The sequence below is a fragment of the Dermacentor silvarum genome, chromosome 7 (genome assembly GCF_013339745.2).
Source record: "Dermacentor silvarum isolate Dsil-2018 chromosome 7, BIME_Dsil_1.4, whole genome shotgun sequence".
Classification (NCBI taxonomy): Eukaryota; Metazoa; Arthropoda; class Arachnida; order Ixodida; family Ixodidae; genus Dermacentor; species Dermacentor silvarum.
The window spans coordinates 158,556,926-158,576,878 of record NC_051160.1 but is presented as its reverse complement, the minus strand read 5'-3'; positions in this window follow the sequence as shown (position 1 = coordinate 158,576,878).

The window sequence follows — 19,953 nt, the reverse complement described above, 5'->3', positions numbered from 1 at the left end:
GGGTGGTTAAAGTAAAGCGCATAAAGTGGTAGGATAGCTCTAATGGCAAATGTGGTCACAGAAAGCAAAGGATAACCACAACACTGCGTAGGACGGCGAAGGGATTAAATGGTGCACTTCGCTCGCAGGCGTAGTACGGCTTCATCCCTACTACGTGCATAACTTCGGGACGGGGACGTCATCCGCTCAAGCGAGGGGCACGACCTCGTAATTTCATTGCTAAGGCGACGCACACTCTCGTGTGGGCCGATGTATCGTCGCAGCAATTTCTCCGAGAGCCCACGGTGGCGGACAGGTGTCAACAAGTAGTATGCGTGTGGAAACATATCGAAACATACTTCGAAACATATCCGAGGTTCGGTGTCTTCCAAGGGGGCGGGGGCTACTGCTTTATTTCATTTGAAGGTTTTGCTAATAGTCGATGTATATATATATATATATATATATATATATATATATATATTGTTCATTGGTAGTAATCTCGTATTTCGGCAGAAACATTTCAGTAAAACCGCATCCCTTACTGCATTTATGAAGTTCCTGCCGATCACGCATGTGCTTGCTACACTAAATTTAGGGTAGCCCACCCTCATATCACCCCCACATTTAGGTTGCCCCTCCCCCTCCCCCCATATCACCCCAAATTTAGGTTGGCCAAACCCCATATGACCCCCAATTTAGGTTGCCCCCCACATATGACCCCCATAAATTCATGTCAAATAGAAAGGGACCAAGCCCCAGAATGTCTTGCTTGCCTATGGTGATAAGAAACCACGGTGGGACTGCCCGAATGTGGTGTCCGCGAAGTGGAGAGGCTTGTGGGGATCAACAAAAAGGAATTGAAAACACCAAACAATGCTTATGTATGCGGCCGTCATTTCATAACAGGCATGTTATGTTTGCAGTGACCCACCTCTGTGCTCAGCGTGCCACCGCGGAGTTGATAACTGCACACTGCATCTTGCAGAGGCGGATTTTTGTCCAAAGCTGAAGCACCAAGTTGATCGTAGCAAACGTGCCTTTCTTTTCATGGAAACCTACCAAGCTCTTTGATGAAACAAACCCCAAATAGGCACCAAGCATGTTCAGCCATGGATGCAGGGAATTTTAGGTGCAGTAAATTGGGGGCAGCAAAGAATGTTGTTTCTTCTCTACAGGTGCTTCATCAGGTGAATCTTGTGAGGTTGTCGTGTTGTTGGCTGGCACAAACGTAGCAATAATTCTTTTCTCCACAAGCTTTCTTAGCAGCTGTTGACGGTTACAGCCACTTGCACGTTATTTATGGAGGTCGCGGGATCGAATCCCGGCCACGGCGGCCGCACTTCGATGGGGGCGAAATGCGAAAACACCCGTGTACTTAGATTTAGGTGCACGTTAAAGAACCCGAGGTGGTCCAAATTTCCGGAGTCCCCCACTACGGCGTGCCTCATAATCAGAACTGGTTTTGGCACGTAAAACCCCATAATTTAATTTTATTTATGGAAAAGAACAACGATAAATATGAACCTTACACTTCGTTACTTGACGCAGAACTAGCAGACATGCTTTCTGTAAACACTGCATCCCCACTCAGTGACACCCCAACACAGTCCACTGTGACAATTGAAGATCATTGATGTTTTGAAAGTTGAATTTATTTCAAGCCCTACTGGCGCTGCAATCCCCTCGTGATATATGTGCTGGGTAATGGTGGGCACATGACCTGACATCACGTACAATATATATATATATATATATATATATATATATATATATACAACTGCAGTGATTGCTACTGTCACAAAAACTTTCCCTTTTTGTTTATTTGTGTAATCAATCTATTTAGGATAATCTCAGTATGCTGTACTTTCTTAGGCTGTTTCCCTGACTGTGCAGTTTGTCAGTTTGCGGCTGTTTACTTAGAAAATAGGTGTTACCAGGTGCCAAATGCAATTACCAGAGAATGGGCTTTTATTGCAGTTTTATACTGAACAAGCATGTCTTCCCCTGTTCTGCATAACAAAACGTAACTTTCTACATCAAACCTGCAGATGTAATGTCGGATCAGAGGCATTTTAAAGCACATCAATCTGTTAATAGATTGAAGAAATATATTTAAGGAATTCTTTTATTTATCTGCTCAGTATGTGCCAGTGGGTCTGCTCGTTCTTGGCCAAACTTCCAGAATGGGCATGTTCTACTACAATTCCTACATAAAGCTCATCAAACCAAACCAGTCTTTGTATAGCATCAAATAGGCAGCGCCAATAAACAAAGCTTCGCATCATACTGTTTTCAAGATGTGCATTGAATCTGTATGCATTCTCAGCAGCGCTGAATTGAATATCTATGGGAACAAAATTGGGCGAAAGAAAGAAAAGGCACGGAGATATATTGCAAAATATTGAGAAAAACAATAAATATGTACACATGTAAATATGTAATAAGTTTATACATGGGTGCAATAATACATAACATGCTAGGAATGCTTACAATATTTCTCAGTTGCTGTTGCCATTGCAGAATATTTCCCTGCTGCCCTAACATTCCTCCCTCGTGACAGCTAGTGCTTTGAGATGTAGTGTTAGACTGCATCAGCTTTGGGATTGGCCCACACTACCCAGTCCTTTCCTCATATATGCAACATAAAAGCTCTGGAACCTTGTACCGTACCATTGATTCAATTCGATCATGTTTTAAGATTTATTTGTTGAAGTACAATTGCCATTGTCATTTCACCACAGTCTATTTCTGTCACCACAGTTTCACCACAGTCTCGTATGTCTGTCATTTCCATGACACAGACATAGGTTTTTATGATTGTAAAGCACTTAGTCGCAGATGTCGTCACAATCACTATTTCTCTCGCTTATGCCGGTTTGGTACCTATGAAGAACCCAACAGTCAGCATGTTCTAAACTTAGAGTCGAGCTGCCATAGCAAAAACCATGCCATCGTATGATTGTCGTCAGTGTAATAGTCATCATTTTGCTGCCATCACACATGCGCTTTTGTTGTATGCACATAACTGCTCGCCTTACTCAAACAAGTTGGTCCATAGTAATGCTTTGAAGAATCCCAAACGATGCTGAATAGCTCTTAACTTGCAAATTTTTTTGCATAACTTTAATCCCACAGTGCAGAAATCTGCAGAATTTTTTTTTATGTTACCAGCATTTTGGCTGTGCCTACTTGATTGCAGCCATGTCTCTGCACTTCCACATATTAATTTAATTGTCTTGGCCCAGATGGACATGTGCAGGTATATTTTCTGTTATGTACAACCTAGTTGTGTTTTTTGTAATTCCTTGTGTACCTTTTTTTCCTATTATGTGGGGGCTACAGGTTCGAACTTCAAATGCAGTCCTTACCATTACATGTAAGGACTGTGTGTCTTGCACTAACTTTGGTTTTATTCTCTTTGTATGGATGTAAACAGCTTGGACTTTCTGAGTGAACAAATAAATAGCTAATGTAGAAATGGTGGTTACCGTCGAATCTGCTATCATAGTTTCTCTTGAAATCTTTGCAAATATCACTTCCAGCATTTGCTGTATTCACTGAAAGTATCAGAAAACACACAAAAAAACAACATGAAAGACAAACTTTTTACGATATTAATAAAAAATACCCGGACCCACTATCAACAAGTGGTCACATCCGGTTGGTTGCCACTGGCAAAGGCAGCTTATTTGGAAAAGATTTATAAATACTTTGTAGCGAAGGATACGAACGCCATAGTGGGTCATGCTTTCCAGCACTTTCTAGTGGGGCGATCCCTCCTGCGCTCTCCTCGAGAAACACCACTCATGCTGAGAGCTCGGGCCTTGAACTAACGGTCGGTCCAAATGGCTGGTGCCTAATAAACACCTTTACAAGTGGTGGAGAGTGCTTCTGCCTACAGCATAAATTCTGGAATCCTGGAATCCTGAATACTACAGCGTGAACCAACAAGTCACAGCAGGTTGTGCAAAAGCTTATCTTGATAGGTTACAACAAACAGATGAACATTGCTTCCAATAAACTTCATATTCAAATTTTTTACTAAAAAGCTGCAACAAGAATGGTCTACCTTCCTTGTGTATTGCTTCTACTGCCGACATTCATATAGCAATTTCTGAATAAAGGTGTGCACCACGAGAGAAATATATATGCAAAATACATAGTTGATGTTGAATCAGTTTTCTGATAGCTGCAATACCGTTTTTAATTTGTACAATAAGTGAGATGTAAAGATATTGAATAAACAGACAGTAATGAAGACAACTGCAGGCTTGCATCTCCTGATCTGATTGGACTTAGAAATGATTTCTGGTACCTTTGCTTGGCTCATGCAGCGACCTCAGCCATACTTCACAGAAAATGTTAGGTCTCCTAACTTCACACGTGACTGATTCACACAGACTTGGGAATATGACTAGCACATTCAACGAAATCATTCTTATAAATAATCAGTATTGTAGAGATGAATGGATAGTGTTAACATGGCCAATGCCTCACACATGGTTGTGTTAGGTACAGTATAGTAGCTCATATTTTGAAGGAGTTTTGGTAGTTTAGCGTGTTCCATAAGCCAGGGTCGATCTTATTGGCCCACCTTTGACATGTGTAAAGGTGATGCCATTAAAGCTTAGCCTTCGTTTGCTACGTTATGTTCAATTAGGTCAGTTTACCTTGGCGTTAGTTTATAGATATTTCATTCAGCACAGCATTTTGTCACGTAGTAGTGACGCTGAATAAACAGTCGTAAAACTGTGTATGACGAAACTGATTCATTATTGGGCGAACCTGTGCCCACAAAAGCAAGCTTCACTCAAAGCACAACGAAACCGGCGAACACAGTCGGCGGTCGTCGAAGATCTGATCAGCGGCGCGACGCATCGGCTTTTATACCTGAGTCATCGAAGGTTCCAGATTAATCCCTGATGCCCGCGTGTCTTCCAGAAAGTTCTAGACAATTCGCGTCGGTCACACAATCAGATAACATAAGCGTCGCTGAAAACAGGCAAGGAAAAGAAGCATCGATTAACCTTCTAGAAACTTCCGATACAGGCGCGTCCTGCGCCGAGCGATAACGTTTAACATTTGTTAGCCGGTGGAAAGTGGCCACCGGTGAAAGATAAACATGTATACCTGTCAATACCCTCCCCTTAAAAAGCATCGTCCCGATGCTACAAACACGAAAGCGAAAACAAAACCACGCGTACAGAAAGGGACAAAAATAACAAAGCAACAAAGGACCTAAGTTCCTCAGCGGGCGTAGAAAGGCTTAAGACGCACCACGTGGATGACTTCAGGTCGTGCGCGGCGCCGCTGTGATTGCGAAATACCGTCCGGCACGACCTCATAGTCCAGTGCGCCAATACGTCGGATGATCTTACATGGTCCGAAATAGCGACGTAAGAGTTTCTCGCTAAGTCCTCGTCGGCGTATCGGAGTCCAGACCCAAACACGGTCTCCGGGCTGGTACTCGACGTAGCGTCGTCGAAGATTGTAGTGTCGGCTGTCGGTTCTCTGCTGGTTCTTGATGAGCAGGCGGGCGAGCTGTCGACCTTCTTCGGCACGCTGCAAATAGGTGGCAACGTCGAGATTTTCTTCGTCGGAGACATCCGGTAGCATGGCGTCAAGCGTCGTTGCCGGTTTCCTTCCGTAGACCAGGTTGAACGGAGCCATGTGCGTCGTTTCTTGCATGACCGTGTTGTATGCGAAGGTAACGTACGGAAGCATGGCATCCCACGTCTTGTGTTCGACGTCGACGTACATTGCCAGCATGTCGGCGATGGTCTTATTTGGGCGCTCGGTGAGGCCATTCGTCTGCGGGTGGTAGGCGGTGGTCCGGCGATGGCTTGTCTGGCTGTAGCGCAGGATGGCTTGAGTTAGTTCGGCCGTGAAGGCCGTACCTCTGTCGGTGATGAGGACTTCTGGGGCACCGTGACGCAAGAGGATGTTCTCAACGAAGAATCGGGCTACCTCGGCGGCACTGCTTTTGGGCAAGGCTTTTATTTCGGCGTAGCGGGTGAGGTAGTCCGTAGCTACGACGATCCATTTATTTCCGGACGTCGACGTCGGAAAAGGCCCCAGTAAGTCCATCCCGATCTGCTGGAACGGTCGGCGAGGTGGCTCGATCGGCTGTAGAAGTCCGGCTGGCCTTGTCGGCGGTGTTTTGCGTCGCTGACAATCTCGGCATGTCCTTACGTAATGGGCGACGTCGGCAGAGAGGCCAGGCCAGTAGTATTTTTCTTGTATCCTCGCGAGCGTGCGGGAAAAACCGAGGTGCCCAGCCGTTGGGTCGTCATGGAGAGCTTGCAGAACTTCTGGACGCAATGCTACGGGTACTACGAGGAGGTAGTTGGCTCGGAGAGGCGAGAAGTTCTTCTTTAGGAGAATGTCGTTTTGCAAGAAAAACGACGTCAATCCTCGCCTGAACACCTTCGGCACAATGACGGTCTTGCCTTCCAGGTAGTCTACAAGGCTCCTTAGTTCCGGGTCGGCTCGCTGTTGTTCGGCGAATTCGTCGGCACTGATGGGTCCCAAGAAAGTGTAGTGTCGTCATCCTGGTCGTCTTGTGGCGGCGGTTCGACGGGGGCGCGAGACAAGCAGTCGGCGTCAGAGTGCTTTCGCCCGGACTTGTAAATGACGTTGATGTCGAATGCTTGAAGTCTTAGACTCCATCGTGCGAGGCGACCTGAAGGATCCTTCAAGTTAGCTAGCCAACACAAGGCGTGGTGGTCGCTCACAACTTTAAAGGGCCTGCCATAGAGGTAGGGACGAAACTTTCATGTAGCCCAGATGATGGCGAGGCACTCCTTTTCTGTCGTGGAATAATTTGCTTCCGCCTTCGATAGCGACCGGCTAGCGTAACTTACAACCCTTTCTAGTCCGTCAGTCCTCTGCACAAGAACGGCGCCAAGTCCTACGCTGCTTGCGTCGGTGTGGACTTCGGTATCGGCGTTTTCGTCGAAATGCGCAAGTATTGGCGGCGATTGCAGGCGTCGCTTCAGTTCTTCAAATGCTTCGACTTGCGGCGTCTCCCACTTGAACTCGACGACGGCCTTCGTGAGGTACGTCAGTGGCTCAGCGATCCGCGAAAAGTCCTTGACGAAGCGCCTGTAATAGGCGCACAGTCCAAGAAATCTACGCACTGCCTTCTTGTCGGCGGGCGGAGGAAAGTTGGAGATGGCTGCAGTTTTCTGAGGGTCGGGGAGCACTCCAGACTTGTTGATGACGTGGCCCAAGAACAAGAGCTCCTCATATGCGAAGCGGCACTTTTCTGGCTTTAACGTGAGTCCGGAGGTTTTGATTGCTTGAAGAACTCTTTCAAGGCGCCGCAGGTGTTCTTCGAAGCTTGAGGCAAACACAACGACGTCGTCCAAATAGACGAGGCAAGTCTGCCACTTCAAGCCTGCCAGTACTGTATCCATGACGCGTTGGAAAGTCGCAGGTGCCGAGCAAAGACCAAACGGCATGACCTTGAACTCGAACAGTCCGTCTGGTGTTATAAACGCAGTCTTCTCCCGGTCCCTCTCGTCGACTTCGATTTGCCAGTAGCCGGTTTTGAGGTCCATCGACGAAAATTACTTTGCGTTGTAGAGTCGATCCAAGGCATCGTCAATCCGTGGGAGGGGGTATACGTCCTTCTTCGTGATCTTGTTGAGGCGACGATAATCGACGCAGAAACGTAGGGTTCCATCGTTCTTCTTCACTAACACCACGGGGGACGCCCACGGACTCTTGGACGGCTGGATGATGTCGTCGCGTAGCATTTCGTCGACTTGGTGGCTTATGGCTTCACGTTCGCGCGCCGAAACTCCGTACGGGCTCTGACGGAGTGGGCGGACATTTTCGTCGGTGCTGATGCGGTGCTTGGCGACAGGGGTTTGTCGAACTTTTGACGACTACGAGAAGCAGTCCTTGTATTGCAGGAGCAGAGCGTTTAGTTGTTCTTTCTTATGCCTGGGAAGGTTCTGATTGACGTCGAAAGTTGGCTCAGGTATTATAGTCGTCGTTGCAGGTGCACTGGAATCCGTGAAGGCGAAAGCACTGCTGGCTTGTACTATTTCGTCGATGTAGGCGACCGTGGTGCCTTTGTTAATGTGCTTGTATTCAGGGCTGAAGTTCGTGAGCATCACCCTTGCTTTCCCTGAACGTAGCTCAGCTATGCCTCTAGCGACGCCAATTTCACGGTCGAGCAGTAGGTGATGATCGCCCTCGATGATGCCCTCCCTGTCTGCAGGCACTTCGGTACCGACGGAAATCATTACGCTGGAGCGAGGCGGAACGGTGACTTGTTCTTCAAGCACATTCAAGGCATGGTAACTTATGCTTGTATCCGGTGGTAGCGCGTTGTGCGTTGAAAGCGTTATCGACTTGGATCTTAAGTCGATGACTGCACCGTATTGGTTTAGAAAGTCCATGCCTAGGATGACATCCCTGGAGCAGTGCTGCAGAATTACGAAGCTCGCCGGGTAAGTGCGGTTGTTTACCGTGACTCGGGCTGTGCAGATTCCAGCCGGCGTTATTAGGTGGCCTCCCGCTGTCCGGATATCGGGTCCTTGCCAGGCCGTCTTCACCTTCTTTAACTTGGCGGCGAACGCGCCACTGAAGTCGGAATTGTCGGCGCCAGTGTCGACGAGAGCGGTGACGTTATGACCATCGATGAGCACGTCTAAGTCGGTAGACCGTCGTCTAGCATTACGGTTAAGTCGTGGCGTCGGATCACGGCTGCGTCGGCTTGCTCCGCTGCTGCTACGTCGCGTCGGCCGGTCTTCTTGCGGCGGCGAAGTGCTGTCAAGGCTGTTGCTAGGCGGCGTGCTGATATCTCGTCGTGATGATTCGCGAATCGTCGTCGTCGTCCGCGGCGGCGGAGGATCTTTGGCATTGCGTCGTACAGCAACCGCACCTCCATCGGTTGCTGCCTTTAGTTTCCCGGGTAAGGGCTGGGAGATCGGCCCCGGGTGGGAGCGGTGTACTGACGGCGATGCGGCGAGATGTAGCGGCCTGGTGACGGCGAGCGTGAGGGTCGTCGGGGTTGCCACTGGGCTCCGGCGAGGTAGTCGGCAATGTCGCGCGGTCGTTCACCCCGCACTGGACGCGGCGCGTTGACGGCGAACCCTCGTAGGCCCATCTCGCGGTATGGGCATCGGCGGTTGACATGACCGGCTTCCCCGCAGGGATAGCAGAGCGGGCGGTGGTCGGGGGCGCGCCAAATGTCCGTCTTCCTCTGGTAACTGCGCTGGGCGACGGGCGGGCGTGCTGGTGGCGGCGGTGGTGGACGTCGGAACTGCGGCGTTACGGGGCCCTGGCGCGAGCGCGGAGGGGGGCCTTGGCGACGGGCGACGGCGGCGTAGGTCAGCGCTTCCGGCTCGGGTTGCGGCGATTCGGGAAGTCCTAGCGATTGCTGAATTTCCTCCCGCACGATATCGGCGATGGAAGCAACTTGAGGCTGCGACGACGGTAGCAACTTCTGCAGCTCTTCGCGTACTATCGCCCTGATGGTGTCTCGGAGGTCGTGGGAGAATCCTTAGACTTCGGCGTAATGTGGCGTCGAACGGCGATTGTATAGCCGGTTGCGCATGTCTAGTGCTTTCTCGATCGCCGTAGCCTCCGAGAGAGAGTCTTGGACTGTCGTTGGTGGATTCCGTACCAGTCCGGCGAATAGCTCCTGCTTAACTCCCCGCATGAGCAAGCGAACTTTCTTGTCTTCTGGCATAGCGGGGTCGGCGTGCCGGAATAATCGCGTTATTTCTTCAGTGTACATACCGATGCTCTCATTCGGGAGCTGTACACGGTTTGCCAACAAGGCTGCAGCTCTTTCTTTACGGACTACGCTCGTGAAGGTGTCCAGGAATGCGGCTCGGAAGAGGTCCCAGGTTGTTAGTGCACGCTCCCTATTCTCGAACCAGGTTCTGGCGCCGTCTTCAAGCGAGAAGTAAACATGGCGCAGCTTGTCGTCGGCGCTCCATTTGTTGAACGTCGCGGTCCTCTCATACGTCTCCAGCCAGGTTTCAGGGTCTTCAGCCGATCATCCACGAAAGGTCGGTGGCTCCCGAGGTTGTTGCAGCAGGATGGGGGACGCTGGTGCTGCCATTCTGGTTGTTGACTTGGCCTTGATTCCAGTGGTCTTTTCGGGAAGAAGTCCGTACTCCGGCAGAAGTCCTTGCTGCCTACGGCTAGCTCGTTGTTCCTTGGCGACGTTGGTCTCGTCCTCCGGTTTCGGGCTTGGGTCGCGGCTTTGCGGGGGCGTTCGGTGCATGAACGAACTAGCACCTCCACCAGATGTCATGTAGTAGTGACGCTGAATAAACAGTCGTAAAACTGTGTATGACGAAACTAATTCTTTATTGGGCGAACCTGTGCCCACAAAAGCAAGCTACACTCAAAGCACAACGAAAGCGGCGAACACAGTCGGCGGTCGTCGAAGATCTGATCAGCGGCGCGACGCATCGGCTTTTATACCTGAGTCAACTTTCGAAGGTTCCAGATTAATCCTTGATGCCCGCGGGTCTTCCAGAAAGTTCTAGACAATTCGCGTCGGTCACACAATCAGATAACATAAGCGTCGCTGAAAACAGGCAACGAAAAGAAGCATCGATTAACGTTCTAGAAACTTCCGATACAGGCGCGTCCTGCGCCGAGCGATAACGTTTAACATTTGTTAGCCGGTGGAAAGCGGCCACCGGTGAAAGATAAATATGTATACGTGTCAATATTAATTTGTAGCGAGATTCTAGGTTACACTATCCCTCAGCTCTGGCTTTAGTTACATGATTAGGTGTGTTTAGTTCTGGATAGATTAGATTATGGGGTTTTACGTGCCACAACCAGTTCTGATTATGAGGCACGCCGTAGTGGGGGACTCCGGAAATTTTGACCACCTGGGGTTCTTTAACGTGCACCTAAATCTAAGTACACGGGTGTTTTCGCATTGCGCCCCCATCGAAATGCGGCCGCCGTGGCCGGGATTCGATCCCGCGACCTCGTGCTCAGCAGCCCAACACCATAGCCACTGAGCAACCACGGCGGGTCTGTTTAGTTCTGGTTAAATATGTTGGTTCAGGTTATTTATGTCATGCACAGTAAGCTTGTATTAACCAGACTGCACTTAAGGACCACCTCGACCTTTAAAAGTAGCGAGCTCCGAAAGGGCGCACCGTTTCAAAATTTAATGAAATCATTCTTATATATAATTAATCAGCATTGTAGAGATAAATGGATAGTGATAACATGGCCAATGCCCCACACATGGTTGTGTTAAGTACAGTATAGCAGCTTATATTTTGAAGGAGTTTTGGTAGTTTAGCGTGTTCCATAAGCTAGGGTGGATCTTATTCGCCCACCTTTGACATGTGTAAAGGTGATGCCATTAAAGCTTAGCCTTCGTTTTCTACGTTATGTTCAATTAGGTCAGTTTACCTTGGTGTCAGTTTATAGATATTTCATTCAGCACAGCGTATTAATTTGGTAGCGTGAGATTCTAGGTTACACTATCCCTCAGCTCTGGCTTTAGTTACATGATTAGGTGTGTTTAGTTCTGGTTAAATATGTTGGTTCAGGTTATTTATGTCATGCACAGTAAGCTTGTATTAACCAGACTGCACTTAAGGACCACCTCGACCTTTAAAAGTAGCGAGCTCCGAAAGGGCGCACCGTTTCAGAATTTAATGAAATCATTCTTATATATAATTAATCAGCATTGTAGAGATGAATGGATAGTGATAACATGGCCAATGCCCCACAGATGGTTGTGTTAAGTACAGTATAGCAGCTTATATTTTGAAGGAGTTTTGGTAGTTTAGCGTGTTCCATAAGCTAGGGTGGATCTTATTGGCCCACCTTTGACATGTGTAAAGGTGATACCATTAAAGCTTAGCCTTCCTTTTCTATGGTATGTTAGATTAGGTCAGTTTACCTTGGCATTATTTTATAGATATTTCATTCAGCATAGCATATTACTTTGGTAACATGAGATTCTTGGTTACACTATTCCTTAGCTCTGACTTTAGTTATGTGATTAGGTGTGTTTAGTTCTGGTCAAATATGTTGGTACAGGTTATTTATGTCATGCACAGTAAGCTTGTATTAACCAGACTGCTCTTAAGGACCACCTCGACCTTTAAAAGTAGCGAGCCCCGAAAGGGCACAGGGTTTCAAAATTGGCCCGCCTGTCGCTGAGGCACGACTTTAAATAATTTGGTCACAACTCTAGATCCGCAATACGAGTTGACTGCTCGTAGGCGGGCAGCACATGCAGCGATCGTGTGTCGCGGTGGTTCGCCTGGCTTGCGTACGTGTTTGCTCTTCGCTGCCAACGATGTCAAGAAAACCAATTGCAGTTCCATTTAGACGCGACAAAACTGTACAGACGTTAATTGTGTTGACGAATATAGGTGCTTCATTACGATCGAGCTGCGGCTGGATTGCAATGCGCCGTCGGCCGCGGGTCAACGCTCTAGGCGTAGTGGCTCCCAGAGATATCAGCGGCTGCATGGGCCGGCATTCCATTGCGGAAGGTTTACCGCTCACGCTGATATACCTTTAGTAACATTGTTTGTGTAAAACGAAGGAGCGCCGAGCACTGACGTTTGTTTGCAGCAGCTTGGCTGCAAATACGAAGTATTCCGATAGTGCATGCAGGGTGGAAATCTGTCTCCGACGCGTGGCACGGTAAATCGGGCGCAAAGCAGTGCTACAGCAGCAGGAGCTTCAGCCGAAGTGAAAGAGGTACGTATACTGCTGCGTGAACGAAAGCGTAATAAAACAGATATGACCGTGGTACGTACACAATTTTAGCATTACTGATCAATGCAATCCACAATCAAATTATTTAATTGTCAACCCAAACACATCCATGGGGAGTTTCTAACCACGTGACCTGAAACTCCTTGGGAAGTATAATAAGGTCATGTCGTTTTTATACTCCGTCACTTAGCAACGGGAGCATATTGACGACATGTGCCGTCTTTACTCCGCTATGACGGAGTAAATGATTAGGGCATGGGAGGATTTTAGGTTGATAATCCGATTAAACTCCCATCTGGGCTAATTTTTGCTTACAGTGCGGGAAAGCGGCCACCTCACCGGGCTTCCTGAACCGGTTGCCCAGCAGGAACACGGGCCCTTGAGCCTCCCTGAACGATTTTCCCCGCTCGCCTGTCTCCCTGGACCGGTTGCCCTGGACGGGTTGCCCAGGGTAATGCTCTGTTTTCAGCACGGGGTTCACTGTGAGCTTATAGTCACCACACAAATGGACATCCGCCCCTCCGTCTTTTGGCACAGTGACCAAGGCTGTTGCCCACTCGCTCCGTGTTACCCGCTTCACGACACCGGCTTCCTCCCAAGTATCCAGCTTATTTCCCACCGGTTCAAAAAGAGCGAAACGTGTCTTAGGTGCTCTGCAGAACACGGATTTGCTGTCCGGTTTTACTAGTATTTGCGCTTTGAACCCGGAAATTGGTCCTAACTGCTTGGAAAAAACAGGCGCAAATTTCTGTTTCAGCTCAGTTACCATGTCTACTTCCCCCATGACAGCGACTTCGTTCCAATTTACCCTTAGTCGACTCAGCCAGTTTCTTCCCAGTAGGCACTACCACTGCTTTCCTCGATCATATACTATTATCAGAGGAAGGACGCAAGTCTGCTTGTTGTTTTTACTTGCACGTCGACCGAACCAAGAACTGGGAGAAGCTCGCCCGTGTACTATCGACCAAGAAAGTAAACGGACCACGGCTCCGGCAGCCGGAGCGGCTGCCTGACCAAATGCAGCGCTGCTGTCTTGCTCCGCGTAAAACCCCTCTATAGGCTCCGTACAGTGAAGTTTGCTGCGATTGCTGCGTCATCTGTCGCAGCGCCGCCAACAATAATGAGACGGCCAACGCGCGCGGGGGTATTCGTAGGCGCGGCGTCGCTGGTGCTGTTCGGTCGTTTCTGGCGTTGAGACAATATATCATCCTTCAGCTCGACTAGTTCTGATCCATCGACTGAAAGCGTACGGAAAAGGAAGAGGAACAAGTGCCGGTACTGCTGCGTAAAAAACTGGCACAGCCACGAAGGACAGCCTGGCGTGACATTGTACCGATTTCCAGGCCGTCCGTGGGAGCAAGAACGACGGAAAAGATGGTGTTGTTGCTGTTCGAAAAGTAATTGTGAAAACAGCGTTTTCCTAGTGTCAATGTAAATATATCCTTTAAGGTCCAGCCAGGTCTAGCTGCTTGAGGTTCTGCAACTGTATTTGTGTGCTTAGCGCGGTTGTAAGTGTATGGAGCACGTTTTGCTCAGCAAGCTTGGGTAGCGCGAGATTTTACGCGCGAATTTGTGCCTCAAATGCTCTTGTAGGCTGCATGCGAACCTTTGTTGATTTGCTTGCATACGTGTAGTCCGGTAATTAGTAGTTAAATTGCGTTTTTCTGTGATACTTTCAGCGAAGTAAGTAAACTCGGTTTGCCTTGATTTTGGGGGTAGTGGTGGTGCGTGTAACATCTAAACTTCAAATGCCCTCACCAAGTGGCACCCGCCATGAGACTGCTTGCTCTCGTCAGCGCTTTGTGGCGTGTTTGCCTCGTTTACCGTCTCGTGAAGAAGTCATTCGGTTACTGCATGTGCGCTCTTGCTTGCGGCCTCATGCATAGGGCACTGTGTCGTCAGTATGACCTGCCTAATATTCGCAACCATACTCCTCTTGTTTTCTTCAGCCAGAACGACGGCTTGCCGTGGATGTCGACGCAGACGAGCAGAACCTGCTCCAAACACTTCGTGAACGGCGGAGTACGCAATAAAGGAAAAATCAACACCAAGAAACGCTTCATTTATAGAGTTGCAAAAATGCGTTTCTGCGTACGTCGGCCACGAAATGAACGAAATACTGTAAATAGCAGAGTTGCAGTTGGATATTTCTGTGACCACGCACCGGAATACCTGGCAACGTAGCAAAAACGACGTGTAATCACCGAATGTCGATTTGGGACTGTTCTCATTCAAAAAACATCGCGGCAGCATAATGTTGGTTTGAGCTAGTTGCAATGCACCACAAGCTCCCGTCCTGTTTGTGTGTTCTTCGTCTTGGTTTAACTTGCACCGCAGATTTTCCTCCAATAAGTTGTGGTAGCGTGTGCGCTTCCGCTTATGTGTCAAAACCACTTGCTGATATAAAAATGCATGCATGTTCTCCCTACCTGCAAGGAAACGTCGTACACTTGTTTCCCTTGCTGAGAGTGACCGACGGCGCCTTCCGATGGCGCCCTCAAGTCGACGCCGTCGGTCTCCTTCACGTCGTAAACGTGGCCCGCCACATACAGCTTGTCTCCTTTGTCGAGTATAGGCGCACGAAAGTAATTTTCAATACAGCTTATCGGCTTAAAGCCGCAAAACAACACACGCGATATTTTGAACGTCACGCGCGCGTTGAAACACGTTCAGTTGCTGCCGCGGGGCTCGGAGCAGCCGTCTCAGTGTTTCACATTCCTACCACCATTGGCGCTGCACGGCGTTTTGCCGTAGCGCCCTCTGTTCACTGTACGGAGCCTATATGAAAAGTAGCGACACGCTTTGAAGAATGCCGCCTCCTCCTTGCACGCCCTGTCCGAGGCGGACGCCGCGTCGGTATGGGCCTAATGGCATCACGTGGGCCGCCGGGCGCTGGCTGCGTTTGTTTACCATCGCGCTCCATCGCCATTTTCGCCCGAGAAGTGTCTACCGACTGGCGAGGAGCACAACGATAGCTGCGAACACAGTCGGCGATCGTCGAAACCTGATCAGCGGCGAAACACGTCGGCTTTCATACATGAGTCATCGAAGGTTGGACAGTAATCCCTGGTGCCCGCGTGTCTTCCAGAAAGTACTACACAATTCACGACACTCAAACAATCAGATTACATAAGCGTTGGTGACAAGACACAACAGATAGACGCATCGATAACGTTCTAGAAACTTCCGATACATGCAGGTGCGTCGTGCGCTGAGCGATAACGTTTAACATTTGTTAGCCGGTGAAAAGCGGTCAACGGTGAAAGATAGACAAGTGACGTGTCTCAAGCGGTGTAGGCGGCGCCACGGTCGAGAAAGGAGCGCGAAAGAGAGGAAAAACAAAGAGGAGGGAAGGCGGAGGGGAGAGTGTCACTACCTTTTATATAGAGGGGTTTTAGCTCCGCGCGCTTGGGTCGAGAGTGCCGTGGGTGACGTTAAGCTCATCCCCTACTCTCGCGCTTTGTCTTGTCACGCTGAATAAAATGTCTAGTGCGTCGTCCGGTTGTTCTGCTGCTGGCGGTCACGATGAAAGGGCCCCTGCATACCCGGTATTCAACACATGGCGCTGTCGTGCAGTAGCCGACGGCCGCCGGTAGGTGTTCAAAGTGCACGGCAAGCATCACCGGTGCGCAATACACGTGACACCATCTAACCTCGTTAACTGGCTGCACGATGGCAGGACGGCAACATTTTGAGCGCATCTCTCGTCGTCAGCACGTCCACATCTGCTGGTTTTAAATTCCGTGCCCTTGTATTCCGCCTTCTTCTTGTCGTGGAGAAACCTTTATTCGCGTAGTTTCCAGTAATCTCCCTATTGGAATCTCCCTAACGGAGAAAACGTTATTGGAATCTCCCTAACGGAGAAAAGCGCGCTCCGTGCAGAGCTCGCACGGAGAAAGCCACAGAGCGAAAAGCGGACAACGCCGTCGCTGAGGGAGTCAAGCCGACTTAGCTACGGCCCCCATTCCTGCGTCGCTGATTGGTCACGTCGTCTTGCGGCAGCCGGAGAGCGTCGCAAAAATGGATCTTGGATCCATTCTCTGCACGACAAGGAAACCTTGACGGGCGCGAACACAACCACCCGCGCACGTCAGCCTGAAAATGTTGAACGGTGCACGGCAAGCCGCCGTGCCGCTAACGTGAATGTGGCTTTAGACAGTTTTAGTTACACGTACGTAGAGGCTTTGCGTACGTAGAGCTTCTACGTGCAAGCAGTGCGCATGCGCAGAACGTAGCGGCCGCGCGCTGGTCTCACGGACGTACGTGAGATTCGATTTTTTACGTGCGTTTCTTGCGCACGTAGACAGCTTCGCGCGGAGGTTTCGCGAGATCACGAACAAGCGATAGCGTGCTGAGCGCGCGCAGATGGCTTGCATGGAAACACGGCGACAGGATGACTGGTCATCTATTTCATTCCATGTCAACGATGACAGAAGATAACGCTTGCACAACACACTTCCGGGCATTGCGGAGACGATGACCGGCACGCGTCAATGCACATCACTGGCTTCGCTGAAATACTCATCTTGAATTGAATTGTTCATATTTCCCGATAGATGTAGCTACGTGGTGCGTCGCGTACGTGTAGCTAAAAGCGTTTCAGATGGCGTGCACGTAAGGTACGTAGACTGTTCACGTTTGCGTACGTGAAGTCTCCACGTACGTGTAACTAAAACTGTCTTTTATCTCGCAGGCGTAAAGAGCGCGCGTATGCCGCCGCTGCGGTGCCTTGCGCCAGGTTGTCTTAACTCGAGCAGCACGGGACGTAGGCGACACTAGTATCAAAGGTAAGGTCATTTTGCAAAAAAAAAAAAAAAAACAGAGAGAGAGAGAGAGAGAAGATCTTCGTTCAAGCACAGAGCCGGGGTTTGATTCCCTGCGGTCGCCGGCTACTGCGCGACAGCGCCATGTGTTGAATACCGGCTATGCACGGTCCCTTTCATCGCGACCGCCAGTAGCAGAGCAACCGGACGACACACCAGACTTTATCAAGCGTGACAAGACAGAGAGTGAGGGAGAACCCTAACGTCACTCACGGCCATGGTGTAGGAATAAAGGCCAACCTCCATGGAGCGAAAAGGCGACGAACTTTCGGCGGTGGCCGCTCGGCGACGGCCGCCCGCCGCCCGACGTCAGAAAAAAAGACTGTTCGCCGCCCAGCTAACCGCCGCCGCCGGAAGTCCTGGCGCGCGGAGGAGAGCGTGGACCAATCGGACCACAGCGCAGAGGTTGACTTCCGTCGGTCGCCCGTCGACGGGAGTTTCGGTTGTTGACGCTTGGCTACTGTTCGGCTGTTTCCTACCTTCGTTTCAAACGCTTGTTTTCCAGCGCTGTTTCACCTCCTTGTTGGTTGTTCTGCCTCATTGTTCTAGTTAATAATATGTGGTCACTGCTTATTTTGTGTAGTCTATGTAGTTAGACGCTTCGCTTCCAGATGATGCTCTGCCCATGCATACCCGCAACATGATGCCTTGCGTACCGCAGTGTTTTGGAAAGACGTTTTATTGAAGTTTGCAGAGCGTAGTTCACTGGCACATCCGAGAAAAACGCTAGCTGAAGCATCGCGTAGGTGCGGCATATGGGCGGCTCGCTACTTTAAGCGACAAAAGAGCCTTCTCGCAAGCCACGTACGTAAAACATGGCTACTGTAACATGGCGGCGGGCCCCACTGCCCGCTTCGAATTGAATTTGGCGTGGCTTTTGTAGAATTCGCTTCGTTCGTAGCAAATGACTGCGTAAAGGGGCTTTCGCTTAGTCTCAGGCCGCTTCGACGACAGTATATTACGGATAACCTTGTGGAGTTTTCGAGATCGCTTCTCGTTTCAAACGAAACGAAGCCTAACGAGGGAAACCTTCGATATGTCAGCGTCACATCGGTGAAATCGAGAGATACGCGTGACGATGGCATATGGCCTTTGAGATCGGAAGATCTCGCAGGCCAACTAAAACTGTAATAAACATGCACTGCTTTGAGTACGCTGTACTATAGCGTATAGCGTACGCTATACTAAAACTGTCTAATAACTTTCCGTGTTTTCTCGACAGCAGGGCAGGCTCGAAGGCGGAAGCTGACGGGAGAAAAACTCAGCTGCGCGCGAGCGGAGAGAGCTGTAAACAAACGCAGGGTGACAGACGAGGGATAAGTATCGGCGATATACCGACGTGCCGCGTATTCACACACACATAAAGTTGGTCTAAATAGATTCCGGCTAACAGCGAACACTTACTGTACGCACTTGTTCAGGTTAGGTGCCTTACTTAACGTGTAAAAACATTGATTTAGGCGCTGTTTTGCCTTCTGCTTTCATTCGCCAACGTCGCTTTCGTAGCCTATCTCGTCTGGCCACAATGACTCCTCGCTGGCTGAGTCGACCGCATGGTCGGCGGCGTTCGCCGGCTCTTGGTTGCATGGAGTGTGGTGTGACGAATTCGCGACGGCGCTTCGCGCTGGATCTTTCGTCACGTGAAATTCGTCGCGAAAGTTCGCTGCATGGAGGTTAGCCATGTTATTACACCGTGTTCACGGCACCCTCGACCCGAGCGCGCGGAGCGAGACAGCAGCGCCCCGTTGTAGTCAGGCAGCCGCTCCGGCCGCCGGAGTCGTGGTCCGTTTGTTATTTTTTTTTTTTTGGCCGATAGTACGTTCTTAACAGACCAGCCAACGCCTCCAGGGGCATGTGTGCCCAGTTCTGGTGATACAATGCTGTCATGAGTAAGACGCCGGCGGCGCCATAAAAGAAGAAAAAGACGATGTGAGCGGAGCGTTCTGAACGGCACGAGCTCGCGAGGCGCGTGAGCCGAGCCGTAATCGAGGGATGAACGGCGCTGTCTGAGGATTATCGACGTGATTCCGGGCCAGGAAGGTCGCATCGCCAGCACCGCACTGGCGACGGGAGACTTGGGGGTCTGGCCGAGTCCGTGACGTTGGCCGTCCAAGGCGTGGCCGTCGACCTCGGCAAGTTCGGGCGAGGCTCCTGGACGAGCTGCAGCTTCTCACGGCAGGACCAGGCACCCCAGAGAGGCTCCCCCTTCTGCGGCAGACCGGCACGGTTGATCCTCCTCGGGACGCCACGTCAGCACTCTTGAAGGAGTTGGGACGCGTCCCGACGCTAGGCCTAGGCAGGTGGGCCTAGGCTACGGCGACCGCCATTGCGGACGAGCCGACGAGCGCAGCACCGATGAAGCACCGGCGAGCTCCCTACCGATAAAGAGACGACGCGCCGACGGCAAGGCAAA